This window comes from Phyllobates terribilis, unplaced genomic scaffold (assembly GCF_046119375.1).
Source record: "Phyllobates terribilis strain yellow unplaced genomic scaffold, ASM4611937v1 Scaffold_1__5_contigs__length_1240528914, whole genome shotgun sequence".
Classification (NCBI taxonomy): Eukaryota; Metazoa; Chordata; class Amphibia; order Anura; family Dendrobatidae; genus Phyllobates; species Phyllobates terribilis.
In genome coordinates, this window is record NW_027362761.1 from 14440154 (window position 1) to 14459401 (window position 19248).

The window sequence follows — 19248 nt, forward strand, 5'->3', positions numbered from 1 at the left end:
GTACCAAGCGAGAATTTATCATCTTTGCTTTCTGGAATTCCAAAATTCCAATCAACATCGACTGGTGAAGGTGATGGTGAGAATGGTTCAGAGGAAGCAATGTATTTTTTGAGAAGTGATCGGTGAGACACATTATGAAACTTAAAAGTGGGTGGCAAAGCAAGGCGAAATAGTACTGGATTAACGACGGCCACAGTCTTATAGGGACCGATGAACCTGGGTCCCAGTTTCCAAGAAGGAACCTTCAACTTGTTCTTCGAGGACAACCACACCAAATAACCAACACACGTCCGGACACACCAAATAACCAACACACGTCCGGACCCACCAAACGTCTCCGATCATCCATACTCGTATATATCGACCCCATCTTCTTCAAATTATCAAGAACAGCTTGCCTCACTGATGTAATAGACAAAGAAAAACGTTCCTCCTCATGTACTCCTGAAGAACGATTTCTATTGAAGGAGCAGAATTGAGGATGAAATCCGTATGCCCCAAAGAACGGGGACTTGTCAGTAGATTCATGACAATGGTTATTCACAGTGAACTCAGCTAAAGGTAAATAAGAAACCCAATCCTCCTGATTATTGGACACAAAACACCAATATGTCTCAAGATTCTGGTTCACTCGTTCTGTTTGTCCATTAGACAGTGGATGAAAGGTCGGATGAAAATGAAAGATGAATCACCAAGCAAGCATGAAATGCTTTCCAAAATTTGGAAATATATTTCACCCCTCGGTCGTAAATAATATCAGATGGAATCCCATATATTTTCACGATTTCTTTAATAAAAATTTGTGCCACAGTCTTGGCATTAGGTAAAAGCAGGTAGCGCATCTTTCTGAATCTGTCCACCACCACCATGAGTCCAAGGACTACAGGGAATCGTCAAAGTTTGAAGAGCCCCAGTCTCAATAAATTAGAATAATTAACAAAAAACACCTGCAAAGGCTTCCTAAGCTTTTTAAAAGGTCCCTTAGTCTATTTCAGTAGGCTCCACAATCATGGGGAAGACTGCTGACTTGGCAGATATCCAGTAGGCAGTCATTGACACACTCCACAAGGTCCCAAAGTTCCAATTTTCATTTGGAAATCAAGGTCCCAGAGCCTGGAGTAAAAGTGGAGAGGCACACAATCCAAGCTGCTTGAGGTCTAGTGTGAAGTTTCCACAATCAGTGATGGTTTGGGGAGCCATGTCATCTGCTGGTGTAAGTCCACTGTGTTTTATCAAGACCAAAGTCAGCGCAGCCGTCTACCAGGAAATTTTATAGTACTTCATGCTTCCCTCTCCCGACAAGCTTTGTGGAGATGGAAATTTCATTCTCCAGCAGGACTTGGCACCTGTCCACACTGCCAAAAGTACCAATACCTGGTTTAAAAACAACAGTATCACTGTGCTTGATTGGCCAGCAAACTCACCTGACCTTAACCCCATAGAGAATTTATGGGGTATTGTCAAGAGGAAGACAAGAGACACCAGACCTAACAAAGCAGACGAGCTGAAGGCTGCTATCAAAGCAACCTGTTCTTCCATAACACCTCAGCAGTGCCACAGACTGATCGCCTCCATGCCACGCCACATTGATGCAGTAATTGATGCAAAAGGAGCCCCGACCAAGTATTGAGTGCATTTACTGAACATACATTTCAGTAGGCCAACATTTCGGATTTTAAAAACATTTTTCAAGCTGTTATATAGTATTCTAATTTAATGAGATAATGATTTTTGTGTTTTCATTGGCTGTAAGCCATAATCATCAACATTAACAGAAACTAACAGTTGGCATAGATCCCTCTGTTTGTAATGACTGTATATAATATATGAGTTTCACTTTTTTTATTGAAGAATTTAAATAAATTAACCTTTTGATGATATTCTAATTTAGTGAGATGCACCTGTAAGTAAGAAGATCAGTGGTGGCTGTACTACCAGGATCTCCAGCCAAGACCGAACCATGATGTTCACTTAAAATTTTAATACAGAGGTTCACAGGAACAAACAGTTTACTTGAAGGACAGACAGCAGGGGTGTTCCTCTGAGCCTCTATGACCTCTCTCTCCAGATTGGACATATAGTTGCAATAACTACCCCTTTCTGTAATATAGGAACCGGTTTGCAATTACTTCCTCCTCCAGGAAAACAGCAAGATAAGGCATCCGTCTTAATGTCCTTATTCCCCGGCCTATACGTCACATTAAAGTTGAATCTGGTGAAGAACAATGACCATCTTGCCTGTTTAGGTCTCAGACATTTTTCAGATTCCAAATACAAAAGATGTTTATGATCGTTGATTACCATGACCGGATGAACTGATCCCTCCAAAAAAAAGTTGTCACTCCTCAAAAGCCCACTTTATTGTCAAGAGTTCCCTATTACCAATGTCATAGTTTTTCTCGGCGCTCGACAGTTTCTTTGAAAAGTACGCACACGGACGCCATTTACTTGGAGATGAACCCTGCGACAATACAGTCTGATTGACGTCAGACTGTATAAGAATTGGCGCAGAAACAAACATTTCTTTAAAGTAGCAAATGCCTCACTGGCTGGACTGGGCCATTTTGAAAAGTCCATCTCTTTCCTGGTCATATCCGTCAGAGGTTTCGCCGCTACCGAAATGTTCTTGATGAACTTACAGTAGTAATTGGCGAACCCTAAAAACCTTTGTAAAGCTTGTAAGTCTTCAGGACGATTCCAATCCAGTACCACCCGGACTTTTGCCAGATTTATGCGAAAACCGGTGGATGATAAGAAATAACCCAGAAAAGGGATCTCCTGAACCGAAAACATATAGTTCTCTGGTTTGACATATAATTTATTGTCCCTGAGTATTTCTATGACCTGTCTGACATGTACCTGATGTGACTCGAGGTCTGGCGAAAAAAATCAATATGTCATCAAGATAGACATTTACAAAGTGCTGAAAGTTGACGGGAGCATTAGTCAACCCAAATGGCATAACGAGATTTTCAGAGTGTCCCTCAGGTGTATTAAAAGCAGTCTTCCACTCATCCCTCTCCTTTATATGGATGAGATATATAATCTGAGCCCCCATGAGCTCCAGATTAGAAAACCATTTTGTCCCGACGATCTGATTAAAGAGGTTCGGAATGAGAGGGAGAGGATATGGATCCGATCCCGGACCGTGATCCAATTTAGTTAACGGAAATCTAGGCAGGGGCATAATCCCCCATCTTTTTCTTAACAAAGAAAAATCCTGCTGCAACACAAGATGAGGAAGGTCTGATATGACCGTTAGCCAGACTTTCTGCGATATAGTCTTTCATGGCCTGCCTCTCTGGACCTAAAACTTTATTTAACCTGCTCTTAGGCAATTTGGCCCCAGCAATTAGATCAATGGCACAATCATAAGGGCGATGAGGAGGGAGTTCTTGACACCCCTGTTCCGAGAACACATCCTCAAAGTCAGACAGGTATTCCGGCTGAGACCAGATATCAACCATGGCTAAATGGGAACCCAAGCAATGTCCTAGACAGTATCGCTCCACCACACTACCTTCCGGGTCTGCCAGTCCACCACGGGATTGTGCAATGTAAGCCAAGGTAGTTCAAGAACCACAGGAGAGGGCAAGCCCTCTAGCACATAACAATCAATTGATTTTGAGTGCATCGCCTCTACCTGCAGATGTATATTTCGAACGACCGAGTAAAATACCCCTGGCTTAAGGGTGCAGAGTATATAGTGATTATGGGTATAGGTCTAGACAATTTATGTGGATTGAGACCCTGGTCCTAGACGAACCGGACGTAAATCATGTTAAACCCCACCCCACTGTCCAAAAAGGCTGAAATATCCACCTTACTTTTGCCAAAATGGATCTCGGCCGGTAAAAAGAATTATGACCTACCCAAAGAAAAAATATGCACACCCGGGTTGCTAACCTCCCCGCAACCCAGGCTCCTTTGAGAAAATGTCCAGGCTTGGGGATCACCCTGGAGAAGAGAGATTATAATCCCCGCCCATTGCTCCTCGATAGCTGAGGAGTGAGGACGCAACTTAATATACAGTTTGCAGGCCGCCCTGAAAACTACGAACTTATACCGACCCCCAGGGAATCTATCCGGTAGAGCAGTCTTGGGCTCCACAGAGGCTGCCCGGGAGCTGTGGGCCCTAAGCATGGAGTGAATGGGCACTGCAAAGCAACTGTGCGCACGTTTGCCACCTCCAGGCTGAGTTGTTGTAGCTGCCCTGCCAGAGCAGCCACCGGATTCATAATGGATCCAAAAAGTTAAGGCCAATGATAATGTCACTGTACCTTTGCAGGATTTCCCATGGCTAGGGGCTCCTTTCCTATTCGTCAAGTTAGGGGCCACCCTAGTCTAACCCTGTCCCCCAGATTTCCTCGGAAAGTGGAGACACTGGGCTTATGTGCCTTGCTATTCTCCTGTCTTACCCTTATCTGTTCCCACCCCCACTCAGGAAGGTGTGAGGGCGAAGTGTAGGATCACACTAACCAGACAGACAAGGGAAGACAGACAGGGATAAATGAAAACTACAATCATACAAAATACACTCACCAAACAACAGAGTGGTGCATAAGGGAGGGTAAGGTAGGTGAAACCAAATGGGAGAGGATGAAGATGAACATGCAAACAAACTCATTGCTGAAATCTTCACAACAACTCTCCAAATGCCAACTCCAAACACCAAACAACTCCTCCAACTCCAAACCACGCAGAATGAACTATCACTGACAATTCCCAAATGCCAATGGCAAGCATATATACCAGAGGGGAGTGTCCAACACAGAGCAGTTGAGGCAATCAAGGATGGAGAACTCCAAGAGAACAACCGAACTGATTAACCCTAGCAATGCCAGAGCAAATAAAACGTACACTGTTTAGTAGGATGGTGAAGCAGTTCTAACCAGTGCAGGAGTTTGGGTGACCAGACACCGTGATCTTCTGGCCCCTCTCTGTCCCTTTATCCCCGTGACAGTTATCTTCCACGAAAGATGAGCCAACGGACATTCCCCAAAATGCTAAAAAAGGAGCCTTTTTTAAAGGACTAGAGAATAATCCCAAGAAGTCACAGAGTTAGATGTAAATTACTCTGAAGAATATATCTGAAATACCTGGTTTAATCTTAGAGTTGTCACCATGGCTGTCACAATTTTTGGAAAATCTAAGGGGGGCAATGAGGTACCAAATAGAAGAGCAGCAAACTGGTGAGACTTGGACACGAAAAGCCCACCATTTGTTAGTTATTGTGAAGAGTAATGAACACATGAAGGTAATTCTCAAAGGTTTAAAGGGGTTGTCCGGTCTAAAATGAAAAGATACCTGTCACTCTGTGCAGGGTCAGACTGGGGTGTCTGGGGCGCACAGGAGGAATTGACTAAGGGCTCACCCTACAGCAATATGTAAATGTGGCGCCCCTGTGGGTTCAGTCGCCACAGAGGTACTGCATCTCACCCAGAGGTGTGGTATCCCACTCTCAGGTAAGGATGGAGTACTGCCTGGGACCCACACACTTGCATCCATTACACTTCAGGAGGGAAGGGCGAGATTGCTCCTAAGGGAGAGCACAGTCCCTGGTCCCTAGCTGGAGGGTGGAACCATGTAGTGGGTGTGGGTGGAGGAAAAACAGGGGAGCACTTCAGTAGGAGTATAAAAAGGGGAGCCATCTTGGGAGTGGTCAGAACAGTCAGAGAACAGTTTGAGGGAACAGTTAGAGAGGAGAAGGAGTGGGAGCAGGAGCTCTGTAGGAGCTCTGCTCAGGGAAGTGGGCCTAGTGTGAGAGGCCCAGGAGGAAAGGCTGAAAAGGAGGGGAGCAGAGGAAGGCTCCGGAAGTGAGGGGATCCCATGGGCACGGCGAGTGCGGAAGCCACCCGTGCGCCCGAATCTGCAGGAACGTGGAGGGATCAGGCCTCAGAGGGGACCAGCCCCTAAACTAGTGGAGAATTACAAGGCTCAGCTAGAAACCGGAGGACCGGCCCGGCTACCGAGTACCCCACGGCGCATCATATTTATCTGTTATCCGTTATCCCTGTTATAGTGGCGCATCGACTGTAAAACACAGGTGGCTCCTGCTCATTTACTGTGTGCTACCATAACTGAGAGGTACAATTATGGCAGTTTGCATTACAGGGGCTCTTTGGTTAAAACAAGTTTTCACTGATTAATGGGCTCCACAGGATCGGTGATCACTTATTGATCGTTTGAGTCCAACCATTAAAAACCGCATTGATTAGAAGAATGGGGAAGTTTTATCCCTGACAGGACACTTATCCCCATTTTAAAATGGAGTTGAAGGTGAGATGTCTGACCGCAGCCTCATTAATTCTCTTGGGGGCTTCCAAAAAAGAGCAGCACTCACAGCCACTGAAGAAATGAAAGGATCAGTGGCCGAGTCACACAGTGACGGTCTAATGGGAAGAAAAGCTTCACATTCTGCCAATCGGTGCGGGCCGATCAATAACTTATCACTTAGCCTATCGAGAGGTGAATACTTGTTTTCACCGGAGAGCCCTTTTAAGTGCATCTCTGCCTTTGGTCCAAGTATTTAATCTCTAAGGCCATGGCCCCAATATCAGTATTTGGTCAGTATTTTTTCTCAGGAGTGGGAGCCAAAACCAGGCGAGGAACAATCAGAGAAAAGGTATAATACAAACAAGTCACCAATTCTGCTTTCATCACCCACTCCTGGTTGTGGCTCCCACTCGTGAGAGAAAATACTGACCGAATACTGATCAAATACTGATAGTGGGGCTGTGGCCTAATGGAAATAACCTTCTAGTTAATATCAGCGAGAACAAGTTACCGCCATACACAACACAATCCACTATACCAACACCAATAAAGGGACAAATACCGCCACACCATGACCAGATTACTTTTTACCACCACATAGTGACCGAATAATACCACATACAAGGAACAAATACTGCCACACCATGACCGGACCGCTTATTACCACCACATAGTGACCAAATACTGCAATACTGATCATGAATGCAAACTACAATGCTAACACTGTTATTACCACCAGTGACATTATACACAGGAGCTCTGTATATAGTGTACAGGTAATACTGTTATCACCAGCGACATTATACACAGGAGCTCTGTATAAAGGGTACAGGTAATACAGTGATCACCAGTGACATTATACACAGGAGCACTGTATATAGTATATAGTGTAGAGGTAATACAGTAATCAACAGTGACATTATACACAGGAGCTCTGTATATAGTGTATAGGTAATACAGTGGTCACCACAGGACATACACAGGAGTTCTGTATATACTATATAATGTATAGTGTAAGTGTACATGCAATACACTGACTCACCAGTGACGTCTCTAGGTGAAGTCCTTCATCTTCGCTCTTCTTCTTCATCTGGCACAGACCGCCATCACTTCTTCCAGTCAGGACTCATCTCTGCAGAAAATAACACACGGTTATCAATAACTGATCTCTAGTAACAAGACCCCCTTTTTGTCCCCCCATGGAAAACAGTTACCTAACAAGTAAATTCCCCGCATATATCCATCCTGCCCCCCCGCATATATCCATCCTGGTTCCCCCGCATATATCTATCCTGCCACCACCCCACATATATCTATCCTGCCACCCCCCAGCATATATCAATCCTGCCCCTAATATCCATCCATCCTGCCACCCCCCTGCATATATCCATCCTGCCAACCACCCCCCATATATCCCTTCTGGCCCCCATATGTCCCTTGTCCTGGCCCCCATATGTCCAGTCTGGCCCCTCCATATATTTATCTTAGCCCACATGTATCCAGCCAGGCCCCCATATATCCATCCTAACCCCCATGTGTCCAGCCTGCCCCCCCATGTATCCATCCAGGCCCCCAAATGTCCAGCCTGCCCCCATGTATCCATCCAGACCTCCATGTGTTCAGCCTTCCCCCCCAATATATTCATCCAGACCCCCATGTGTCCAGCCTGCCCCCCCAATATATCCATCCACGCCCCCATGTGTCCAGCCTGCCCCCCCCAATATATCCATCCAGGCCTCCATGTGTCCAACCAGCCCCCCCATATATCCATCCAGGCACCCATGTGTCCAGCCTGCCCCCAAATTTCCTTCCTGGTCCCCCATGTGTCTAGTCTGCCCCCCATATATTCATCCAGGCCCTCATGTGTCCAGCCTGCCTCCCCATATACCCACCCAGGCCCCCAGGTGTCCAGCTTACCCCCCATATACCCATCCAGGCCCCCATGTGTCCAGCCTGCCCCCCCATATACCCATCCAGGCCCCCCATGTGTCCAGCGCGCCCACCATATATCCATTCAGGCCCCCATGTGTCCAGCCTGCCCCCCATATATTCATTGAGGCCCCCATGTGTCCAGCCTGGCCCCCAATTTATCCATCCAGACCCCCATGTGTCCATCCAAACCCCCTCCCATGTGTCCAACCTGCACCCTCATGTGTCCATCCAAGCCCCCATATGTTTATCCAGTCCCCCATGTATCCATCCAGTGCCCTATGTGTCCATCCAGACCCCCATGTGTACATCCAAGGCCCCCCATACAGTGCCTACAAGTAGTATTCAACCCCCTGCAGATTTAGCTGGTTGACACATGCGGAATTAACTTGGCATTGTGACATTTGTACTGTAGATCAGCCTGGAAGTGGGAAATGCACTGCAGCAAATTTTTTTTTTTTTTGTTTGTTTGTTTTTTTTAAAACATAAAAAGTTAATTCAGAGTGTCATTTATTATTCAACCCCTCAAACCACAAGAATTCTGTTTGGTCCCCCTAAAGTATTAAGAAGTAGTTCAGGCACCAAGAATAATGAGCTTCACATGTGTGGATTAAAGACCTCTTTTGCCAGCCTTTTCTGACTATTTAAGACCCTCCCCAAACTTGTGAACAGCACTCAGACATGGTCAACATGGGAAAGACAAAGGAGCATTCCAAGGCCATCAGAGACAAGATCGTGGAGGGTCACAAGGCTGGCAAGGGGTACAAAACCCTTTCCAAGGAGTTGGGCCTACCTGTCTCCACTGTTGGGAGCATCATCCGTAAGTGGAAGGCTTATGGAACTACTGTTAGCCTTCCACGGCCAGGACAGCCTTTGAAAGTGTCCTCCCGTGCCGAGGCCAGGCTTGTCCGAAGAGTCAAGGCTAACCCAAGGACAACAAGGAAGGAGCTCCGGGAAGATCTCATGGCAGTGGGGACATTGGTTTCAGTCAATACCATAAGTAACGTACTCCACCGCAATGGTCTCCGTTCCAGACGAGCCCGTAAGGTACTTTTACTTTCAAAGCGTCATGTCAAGGCTCGTCTACAGTTTGCTCATGATCACTTGAAGGACTCTGAGACAGACTGGTTCAAGGTTCTATGGTCTGATGAGACCAAGATCGAGATCTTTGGTGCCAACCACACACGTGACGTTTGGAGACTGGATGGCACTGCATACGACCCCAAGAATACCATCCCTACAGTCAAGCATGGTGGTGGCAGCATCATGCTGTGGGGCTGTTTCTCTGCCAAGTGGCCTGGCCATCTGGTCCGCATCCATGGGAAGATGGATAGCACGGCCTACCTGGAGATTTTGGCCAAGAACCTCCGCTCCTCCATCAAGGATCTTAAGATGGGTCGTAATTTCATCTTCCAACAAGACAACGACCCAAAGCACACAGCCAAGAAAACCAAGGCCTGGTTCAATAGGGAAAAAGTCAAGGTGTTGGAGTGGCCTAGTCAGTCTCCTGACCTTAACCCAATTGAAAACTTGTGGAAGGAGCTCAAGAATAAAGTCCACATGAGACACCCAAAGAACCTAGATAACTTGGAGAAGATCTGCATGGAGGAGTGGGCCAAGATAACTCCACAGACCTGTGCCGGCCTGATCAGGTCTTATAAAAGACGATTATTAGCTGTAATTGCAAACAAGGGTTATTCCACAAAATATTAAACATAGGGGTTGTATAATAATTGACCCACACTTTTATGTTTAAAATTTAATAAAATTCAACTGAGCAACATAACTTTTTGGTTTGTAAGATTTATGCTTCTGTTCATAAAACCTACTCTCGTTTGCAGTTTGAAGGCTCTAACTTATTTGCATCTTATCAAACCAGCTAAATCTGCAGGGGGTTGAATGTTACTTGTAGGCACTGTATATCCATCCTGGCCCCCATCCCATTCTGCATTCAGAAAAGAAAAAAAAGATTCCTCTTACCTTACTGTGCTCCCGACGCTGTGCGGTGTCCTCCTCTGCTTAGATCTGGCGTGCTCATAGCAGTGGCTGGCGGCTGACTTGCTTGCGCCCTTTGCAGCAGGTGTATGACAATGACGTCATACGCCAGCGACGTCGGACACTCAGCTTCAGTGGGACATGCGCCACGGCGGTTCAGGTAATGAATGCCATGGGTGCGCGTCCCTGCATATACTCTGCCTGCGCTTTTAAAGGGCCTGTGCCCCTTAAAACCGCAGACTTTTTTTCTTCTTTTTTTACTTCTCTTTTTCACCCTCTCCTCTGCAGCAAGGGCCCACCGGGGAAATTTCCCCGGTACCCCGCCAGGCCAGTCCGACCCTGACTGAAGACTTCTGAAACCCTTAGTGTGTATGGTGTCAGAGGCTGGTAGCTGTGGTCGAACTGCTGCTCTATGACGCGCTGGCACTTTACAGGAAAATCGTGTCCCAGGCCCAGTGTGCTGTCACTTGTAGGGTGCATTACACTCACTTGCAGGCCACAGGCCTTCGCTGTCTTCTGGTCTCCATCCTCAGGAAGAGCCGCACACACATCAGAGAACACCAAGATCGTTTCAACAGTCAAAAGTTTACTGGACAGTTCAAGTACATCTGCTTCTAACATGTAGTAATGGGCACAGCACCCTCTGGTTCTTGTTTCAGTAATACAGTACATTTTCCGTTTCACTTTCAGTTCCACCTGGACTACCCCTATGCTTACTGGTTCCTTCAGCTCCAGGGATTTTGACGAGATCCATTACCTTTCCTACACGCGGTTCCATGTCCATTTTCTTCTGTACAAAAGGGGTTAAGTAACTCTCCATAGCACCTGTTTCAAGCCTTAGGCTCTGGATGTTACAGGAATATCTGCAGGGGGTATTCTAAGGTATTCTGGCAGAGACCAGATATCAACCATGGCTACATGGGAAAACAAGCAATGTTCTAGACAGTACTTGCTCCACCATACTACCTTCCGGGTCTGTCAGTCCACCACGGGATTGTGCAATGTAAGCCAAGGTAGTCCAAGAACCACAGGAGAGGGCAAGCCCTCTAGCACATAACAATCAATTGATTTTGTGTGCATTGCCTCTACCTGCAGATGTACTGTATATATCGAGTGACCTGAGTAAAATACCCCTGGCTTAAGGTGTCTGCAGTATCCACTGCTCAGACAAGTTGCCACTTGTTTGAGCAGTGGATACTGCAAACACCTTTTCAGTGCTGCCTGCTACAGTGTAATCAACTCCCAGATGACTGATGAAGGTCTTACTGACCGAAACGTCTTGAATCTGGAATTTCTATGAACAATAAAATATTTCAGTCTAGGTGATGAAGCGAGTGGCAAGTTTTTTTTACACTGTTTAAAGGATTAGGGTCCTACTTGTGCACCGAAGTATAGCCGGAAGTGCAGTGTTTGTTATCATAAAATGAAAAGATGGCATGCACTCTGTGCATGGTCGGACTGGGGTGTCTGGGGCGCACAGGCGGAATTGACTAAGGGCCCACCCTACAGCAATATGCAAATATCTGTTATCCGTTAAGTTACTCTCCATAGCACCTGTTTCAAGCCTTAGGCCATGTGCCCACGTAGCGTTTTTGTAGCGTTTTTGCAGCGTTTTTACGGCTGCGAAAACACTTGTAAAACATTCTGCCATGCTAAGCAATGTGAATTCGGATGTGTTGTGCACATGATGCGCTAATTTGTGCGCTGAATTCGCATTGCATTGCAAAACGCAGCATGACCATTTCTACCGCGATTACGCTGCAAATTCACGGCCATTGAGGAACATGGAAACGCAGCAAACTCGCAGGTATATGTGGATTTGCTGCGTTTCAATTAAATTCAATGGCCGCGAATTTGCAGCGTAATCGCAGTGCTTGTGGTACCCGGGATGAAGAGGAGACTACAACTCCTCTTCATCCCGGCTACCACGCGGTGAAAAAAGAAATAAAAAAGTTAAAAATAAACAAAACCAGTATATTCATCTCTCCGGCGGCCCCCGGTCTGCTCCCGGCCACGTCCTCTCTCCTTGGCGTCCCGCGGTGTACTGTCAGGACCTGCGGTGATGTCATTTAGTCACCTGATGGTCTGGCAGAAAAAACGCATGTAAATCTGCATGTGTTTTTTTCTGCCAGAGAGGCAAAAACGCTCTGCATCAAATCTGCTAAGTGGGCACATAGCCTTAGGCTCTGGATGTTACAGGAATGTCTTCAGGGGGTCTTCTAAGGTCTCATACTGCCCAACACGAAATGTACTCCTCCTGATGTCAGCCCACTGCTCCTTGAACATGACGTTGTCATTGACACTAACAAACTCTTTCACTAACTAACTAAACCAGGAAGTGGTTCCATTTTTACTGACCTTAAACACTCCCACTTTGGGCTAGACCACACACTTAACTATATCTGTTCCTGCAGCCTGTTGCTGGGCAGATCTAACCTTTCAGCTACATTCTAGCATACAGCTTGCATTACTTTCCTACATTAACACTATACTAACAATACTTATACTATACCTTACTCCATTGTCACCAAAACTGCAGCTACCATCTTATGTCCTAAATCTTACTCTATGTTCTACAGAAACATACTCTGTGCTGTACATTACACACACTAGGCATTACTTTTACATAACTTGTACATTAGCAGCATTGCCTAAAACACTATGCATCACTACACATTACATTCTTAAAACCGCATGACACGATAGTCTCTATCACACCCTTACAAGCGCAGTCACTGTGCGCTGTGAGGATTCGCCAGTTTCTGAGCCGGGAACGGCCGTGATTTATGCATAATCTAGTCGGTGCGACATCGCTCCATACAAGTGTATAGAGCTAGGCCGCACCCATTGGATGGAGGCTCTGGTACAAATAATATAAAAGACAAATAAATTGCACTTTACCAAATCCATGATCTTTAGAGCACATCTCAAAAACCTCCTGAATTTTTCCTCATAGCCTCATCAAGATCATTGGGAGGATTAATATTGTTATTGCCCAATGACATCATGACTGTTTAGTCCGTCTGTATACAGATATAGCAAGTGTGGTGAGTAAAAATCCAGGTTTTTGAGACATACTTTAAAGATCGTGGAGGTTGTAAAATGCATCCAATTTGTCTTTTTGGATATGGAAAGATTTGGACAGCTTTTCTGAACTTTACATTGCACTGATTTAATACATTGTTATATGTTTGGTGTGTCCTTGACACTATTTTACAATTTGGTTGAATAACTTGCCAGCTTTATATTTAGAGTTACCCAGGATGTTTTTTGAAGAAAGATCAGTTCTGTTTAACCACTTAAATGCCATGGAAAATTTTGCAGAGATTGAGCTAGCCCAGATAGCTGCAGTCACAGGCTGAACACGTAATCTATGGAGCAGGGTTACCAGGTCCCATACCAGGTTCACATAACCTGTTTCGGCTTCTAATCTGACAATTCAAGCAGAGGGCAAGTTTTTAGATTAGATGGAATGGACACATGTGTAAAAGATATAACATTACAGATATATGGAAATAGAAGGTGAATAAAAACCTCATAGTCAAAATTTACAATAGAAATAATGCAATTTGACCACTAGATGGCAATAAAGTGTAACTTCTAGAATATATATTTTTGTGCCATGTTAGTATATTCTAGAAGTTACACTTTATTACCATCTATTGATATTGATTCGATTTTGCAAGTTTTCCCACCTACAAAGAATAGAGAGGTCTGTAATTTTTATTGTAGGTACACTTCAACTGTGAGAAACAGAATCTTGAAATAAAAAATCCAGAAAATCACATTGTATAATTTTAACATAATTAATTTGCATTTGATTGCATGAAATAAGTCTTTGATACAATAGAAAAACAGAACTTAATATTTGGTTCAGGAACCTTTGTTTGCAATTACAGAGTTCAGACGTTTCCTGTATTTGACCAATTTGCACACACTGCAGCAGAGATTTTGTCCCACTCCTCCATACAGATCTTCTCCAGATCTTTCAGGTTTCAAGGCTGTCACTGGGCATCATTGAGTTTCAGCTCCCTCCAAAGATTTTCTATTGGGTTCAGGTTTGGAGATTGGCTAGGCTACTCCAGAACCTTGAGATGCTTCTTACGGAGCCAACTCCTTTTGCCCTGGCTGTGTGTTTCGGGTCATTGTCAAGCTGGAAGACCCAGCCACGACCCATCTTCAATGCTCTTACTGAGGGAAGGAGGTTGATGGCCAAAATCTTGCGATACATGACCCCATCCATCCTCCCTTCAATATGGTGAATCATCCTGTCCCCTTTGCAGAAAAGCACACCCAAAGTATGACCTTTCCCCCACCATGTTTCACAGTTGGGACAGTGTTTTTGGGGTTGTACTCATTCTTGTTCTTCCGCCAAGCATGGCGAGTGTAGTTGATACCAAAAAGTTCTATTTTGGTCTCTTCTGACCACATTACTTTCTCCCATGCCTCCTCTAGATCATCTAGATGGTCATTGGTGAACTTCAAATGGGCCTGGACATGTACTGGCGTGAGCAGGGGGACCTTGCGTGCCCTGCAGGATTTTATTCCATGACTGCATAGTGTGATACTAATGGTAATGTTTGAGATTGTGGTCCCAGCTCTCTTCGGGTCATTGACCAGGTCCTCCCGTGTAGTTCTGGGCTGATTCCTGACCTTTGTCATAATCATCTTTACCTTACGAGGCGAGAACTTGCATGGAGCCCCTGTCCGATTAAGATAGACAGTCGTCTTGTGTTTCTTCCATTTTCTAATAATTGTGCCAACAATTGTTGTCTTCTCACCAAGCTGCTTGCCTATTGTCCTGTAGCCCATCCCAGTCTTGTGCAGGTCTACAATTTTGTCCCTGGTGTCCTTAGACAGCTCTTTGGTCTTGGCCATGGTGGAGAAGTTGACGTGTGATTGATTGAGTGCGTGGACAGGTGTCTTTTATACAGGTAACAAGTTCAAACAGGTGCAAATAATACAGGTAATTACTGGATAGGAGGAGGGCTTCTTAAAAAAAACTAACAGGTCTGTGAGAGCCAGAATTCTTGCTGGTTGGTAGTTGATCAAGTACTTATTTCATGCAATAAAATACAATTTAATTATTTAAAAATCATACAATGCGATTATTTTTAGATTCTGTCTCTCACAGTTAAACTATACCCATGATAAAAATTACAGACCTCTCCATTCTTTGTGTTATGTTCTGCTACCAGAGCTAAGGAAAGAGAGGAGATCTGTCCCTACGATAGAACTCAGCTTAATCCCTACGATGTAACAGGGGACCTGATCCTGCGATCAGACCTGCTAAAGTCCTAAGCTAGTCTGTACGGAGACCTATAGATGTGGGGAAGGAATCCCTACAAGTACTAAGGACTGGGAGGAATATGGGACACCTCCTAACAGAAATAGTAGCAGACAGACGAACAAACAAAATATATAGAACATAGAGGTCAGTAGACCAAGCAAACTAACAGAGCAAGACACAGAGCACAGGCTAGCTAGAAAGTAGATATACAATGAAGTCCAGCAAAGCCAGAAGGGCGGAGCAGGATTAAATAGGCCAACAAGGTCATGTGACCAGCAAAGGAAAAAAAAACCTAAGAGCAAGGTTCTAACACTTTGGTGGAAAAACTTGCAAAATTATCAGCGCATCGAATACTTATTTCCCTCACTGTATAAGGAAAGACAAGGGTTAAGTTTAGCACATAGGTATAGCATGGGGCTCATAGTTTAGGCTACTAATGGGAAAGGTGCAGTTGTTGGCTCACTAGATACAGGAAGTAAATTGCATAAGATAGGACACAGTTAATTGTTCAGAAACACCCCCAACACGGAAGGGGCAGAATCATTTAAGAAGGGGAGCATTTCCTGGTTAGTGCAGTGTGAGATGAGAGTTAAGAATTAGATTGCAAGATAAAGAAAGTGTTAACAACATTCAAGCCAGAGGACTGGGTGGCACGAGAAGTATGAAATATTCAGGCAGCAGGAGAACGTCGGCTACTGTCTTCTGCAGACATCCTTGCAATGTTTGGGACCTACGGTCAGAACAAGGCACTGGAAAGTGTGCCTTATTCCCTTTCAACAAGTGGAAACCGGACGGGTAGATGTTAGAGGGAGACAGGGTGGGTCTCATGAGAGCTGCAGAGCCAGATAGAGTAACCCGGGGCCCGTGGGAGCCATCAAATAAAGGGATAGCTCAGGCTGAAAAGTTTAAATGAGGCAGATTACTGGGGCAGTGGGCTGCAGTTCCAAGAGAGGTAAGGAGACCAGAACTTCTCCTCCCACACCTCAGCAGCGCAAGTGCTGACTGGTGGAACACCTGTCAGCAGGCTTTTATTCTGCTTTGCTTCATTGGCAGTCAGAGTCTGCTAGCTGCCACAGTGTACTGCTGAGGAAATGCGGTCTTCCTCCCTCTCAGGCTAGATCCTGTGCAGATAAAATACAAAGGAAATGTGTCATCTTTAACTCTAGGCCTTTAAGAGATCACTTCATCTTCAACTTTCTTAACTGTTCAAAATAACAGTAATTTTGGCCAGGGGTGCCTAAACTTTTACATACCACTGCATATCAATCTGCACTGGGATGACATCCGAGTACAGTCCAATGTTTCACACACCCATAGACTTGTATGGGTGCGTGTGAGACAAGTCTCATGCAGAATCAGCATGAAAAAATAATCACAGATCTGCACTGCCCCATAGAATAACATTGGGTCAAGTGCTATCCGCTAAAACATTCAATGGCACTCGGACATGTTATACGCGCATGTGAGCGAGGCCTTAGATTGAGATTACATTTGCTGATGTGCGCCTTTAAAATAACTGTAGATCAGCTACAGATCAGCGATAGTTTAAAAGCCTGTTTAGACAGGTCGACAGCACTTTCATGTACACACAAGGACCACCCTAACTTTTTGATTACTACACTGTGTACACAATTATTAGGCAATTTGTATTTTTCTTGATTCAATTTATTACTGAGCAACTACAGTGCTGTCGGTCAATCCAAAAAGTTAATAAACCTGAATTTTTAGGAAAGTAAAAAATTAAGATTCGAGAGTCCTCAGTGGTTGATACCTTTTAATGGCTAATTTAAAAGATAGTCTCGATAGCTTGCAATTTGTTACCACTAGGGTCCCTACATCAAGCACAGAATAAGACAAAATCTGAAGAGTCACATATTTATGCACAACAGGACACAGAAATAATGCAGTAGATAAGACAAGTGACGTGAAGCAGAACTATCATTGTGGGAGAGGGATAAACAGTTGTGGCTGTAAATATTGGAACAGTTCATAGATAAGGAGTGTGAAAGTTTTATTGTCCTGTGATTGAGGTCTGGTCCATGATTGTGATGCCCCCACATGGTCTGAGGAGCACATTCCTAAGTTGATATAGAAATACCATGCAACACATTCATTCCTGCACACTGAGTGTGTCAAAGGTTGTCATAAGTATGTACTCCCAGACTCTTCAGTCTCTCTGAGATTTGAAGTTACCTGGGATCTTGTAGTCCGGATGTGAGTTGGAGATCTTTATCTTGCCCATGGTCATTATAAATGGACAGGTTTTAATTTTTTTCTGGTTGCAAGGAAAGGTTCCTGTAGCTTAGATTTGGGGGTGCCTAAAACACAGGAGTGGGGGGTCTGATATTATTTTAATCATCGGGACAGAGTCTGAGCAATAGCTAAAGACGTTCCATGAACACTTTAATCAATTTAATCCCACCATCAACTTAGCACTCAACAACCCTGTATCGAAATTAACTTTTTGGACATCATCATTAAGCTACAGAACAATGAAATAGAGACATCCCTGTACCAGAAGCCAATTGACCATCCAACATACCTTAAATGGGACAGTTTTCATCCAAAACACATAAAAAACTCAAGACAAATTATTTCTGTGTCCTGTTGTGCATAAATATGTGACTCTTCAAATTTTGTGTTATTCTATGCCTGATGAAAAGACCCTAAAAGTCTCAAAAGCTGGTAATTTGTTATCATCTTTTCAGTTAGCCATTAAAAGGTATCAACCACTGAGGACTCTCAAATCTTAATATTTTTCTGTCTACTGGCTAACACGGTACAAATATATATATTTTTCTTGTAGGATAGTAAAAGTAAGGTTTTGTATTTCTAAGGAGAGTATCTGTGTGTGCAGAATTATTGGGTAACTAATAGTGTTGAGCATTCCAATACTGAAATATCGGGTATCGGCCGATATTCGCGGTATCGGAATTCCGATACTTAATTCCGATACTTTTGCAATATCATATACCGGAATCGGAAGTTCCCATAATGCAATGAGCCATTTTCATTTTATTCAGCCAATGAGGATCCTAAGAAGTGTGGGCACATCCTGTTAGGCATGTAGGCATCTCAACTAATGGCATGGCTGTGATTGGCTGCTGGAATAATGTCATGATGCACTATAAAAGCCGCCGCCGCCATTTTGAGCTCACTCTGCTGTGAATTCAGTTAGGGATAGGACGCTGTTGTTCTGAGGGACAGTTTTAGCTACCTATTTGGTCTATTCTGCTTTACCCAAGCTACTTTATAAATCGCTGTGCCTTGCAGCGCTAGTGCACAGTTCTTTGTGCTGTTCACCGCTTTCTGCAAGGTCTGGTGTGTGAGTGCAGCTCACCCTGTAGTGTGTGCTTCAGCCAAGTCTGGTTGTAGTGCACTCAGTGTGTCTCACTGCCTCATACATTGTCCTTTTTTGCCAATTCATAATTTTTCCTGATATCTCCTATTAGTGTGGTGGTTCCATCCGTATTCAGCTAAATTGGTTCCAAACACACTATATAGGAGTAGATAGAGAAATTTTTTTGGTCTTGCAGCGCTAGTGCACAGTGCTCTGCATCTGTACGGTTCACCGCTGTCTGCAAGGTCTGTGTGTGTGAGTGCAGCTCACCCTGTAGTGTGTACTTCAGCCACGTCTTGTTGTAGTGCACTCAGTGTGTCTCACTGCCTCATACATTGTCCTTTTTTGCCAATTCATAATTTTTCCTGATATCTCCTATTAGTGTGGTGGTTCCATCCGTATTCAGCTAAATTGGTTC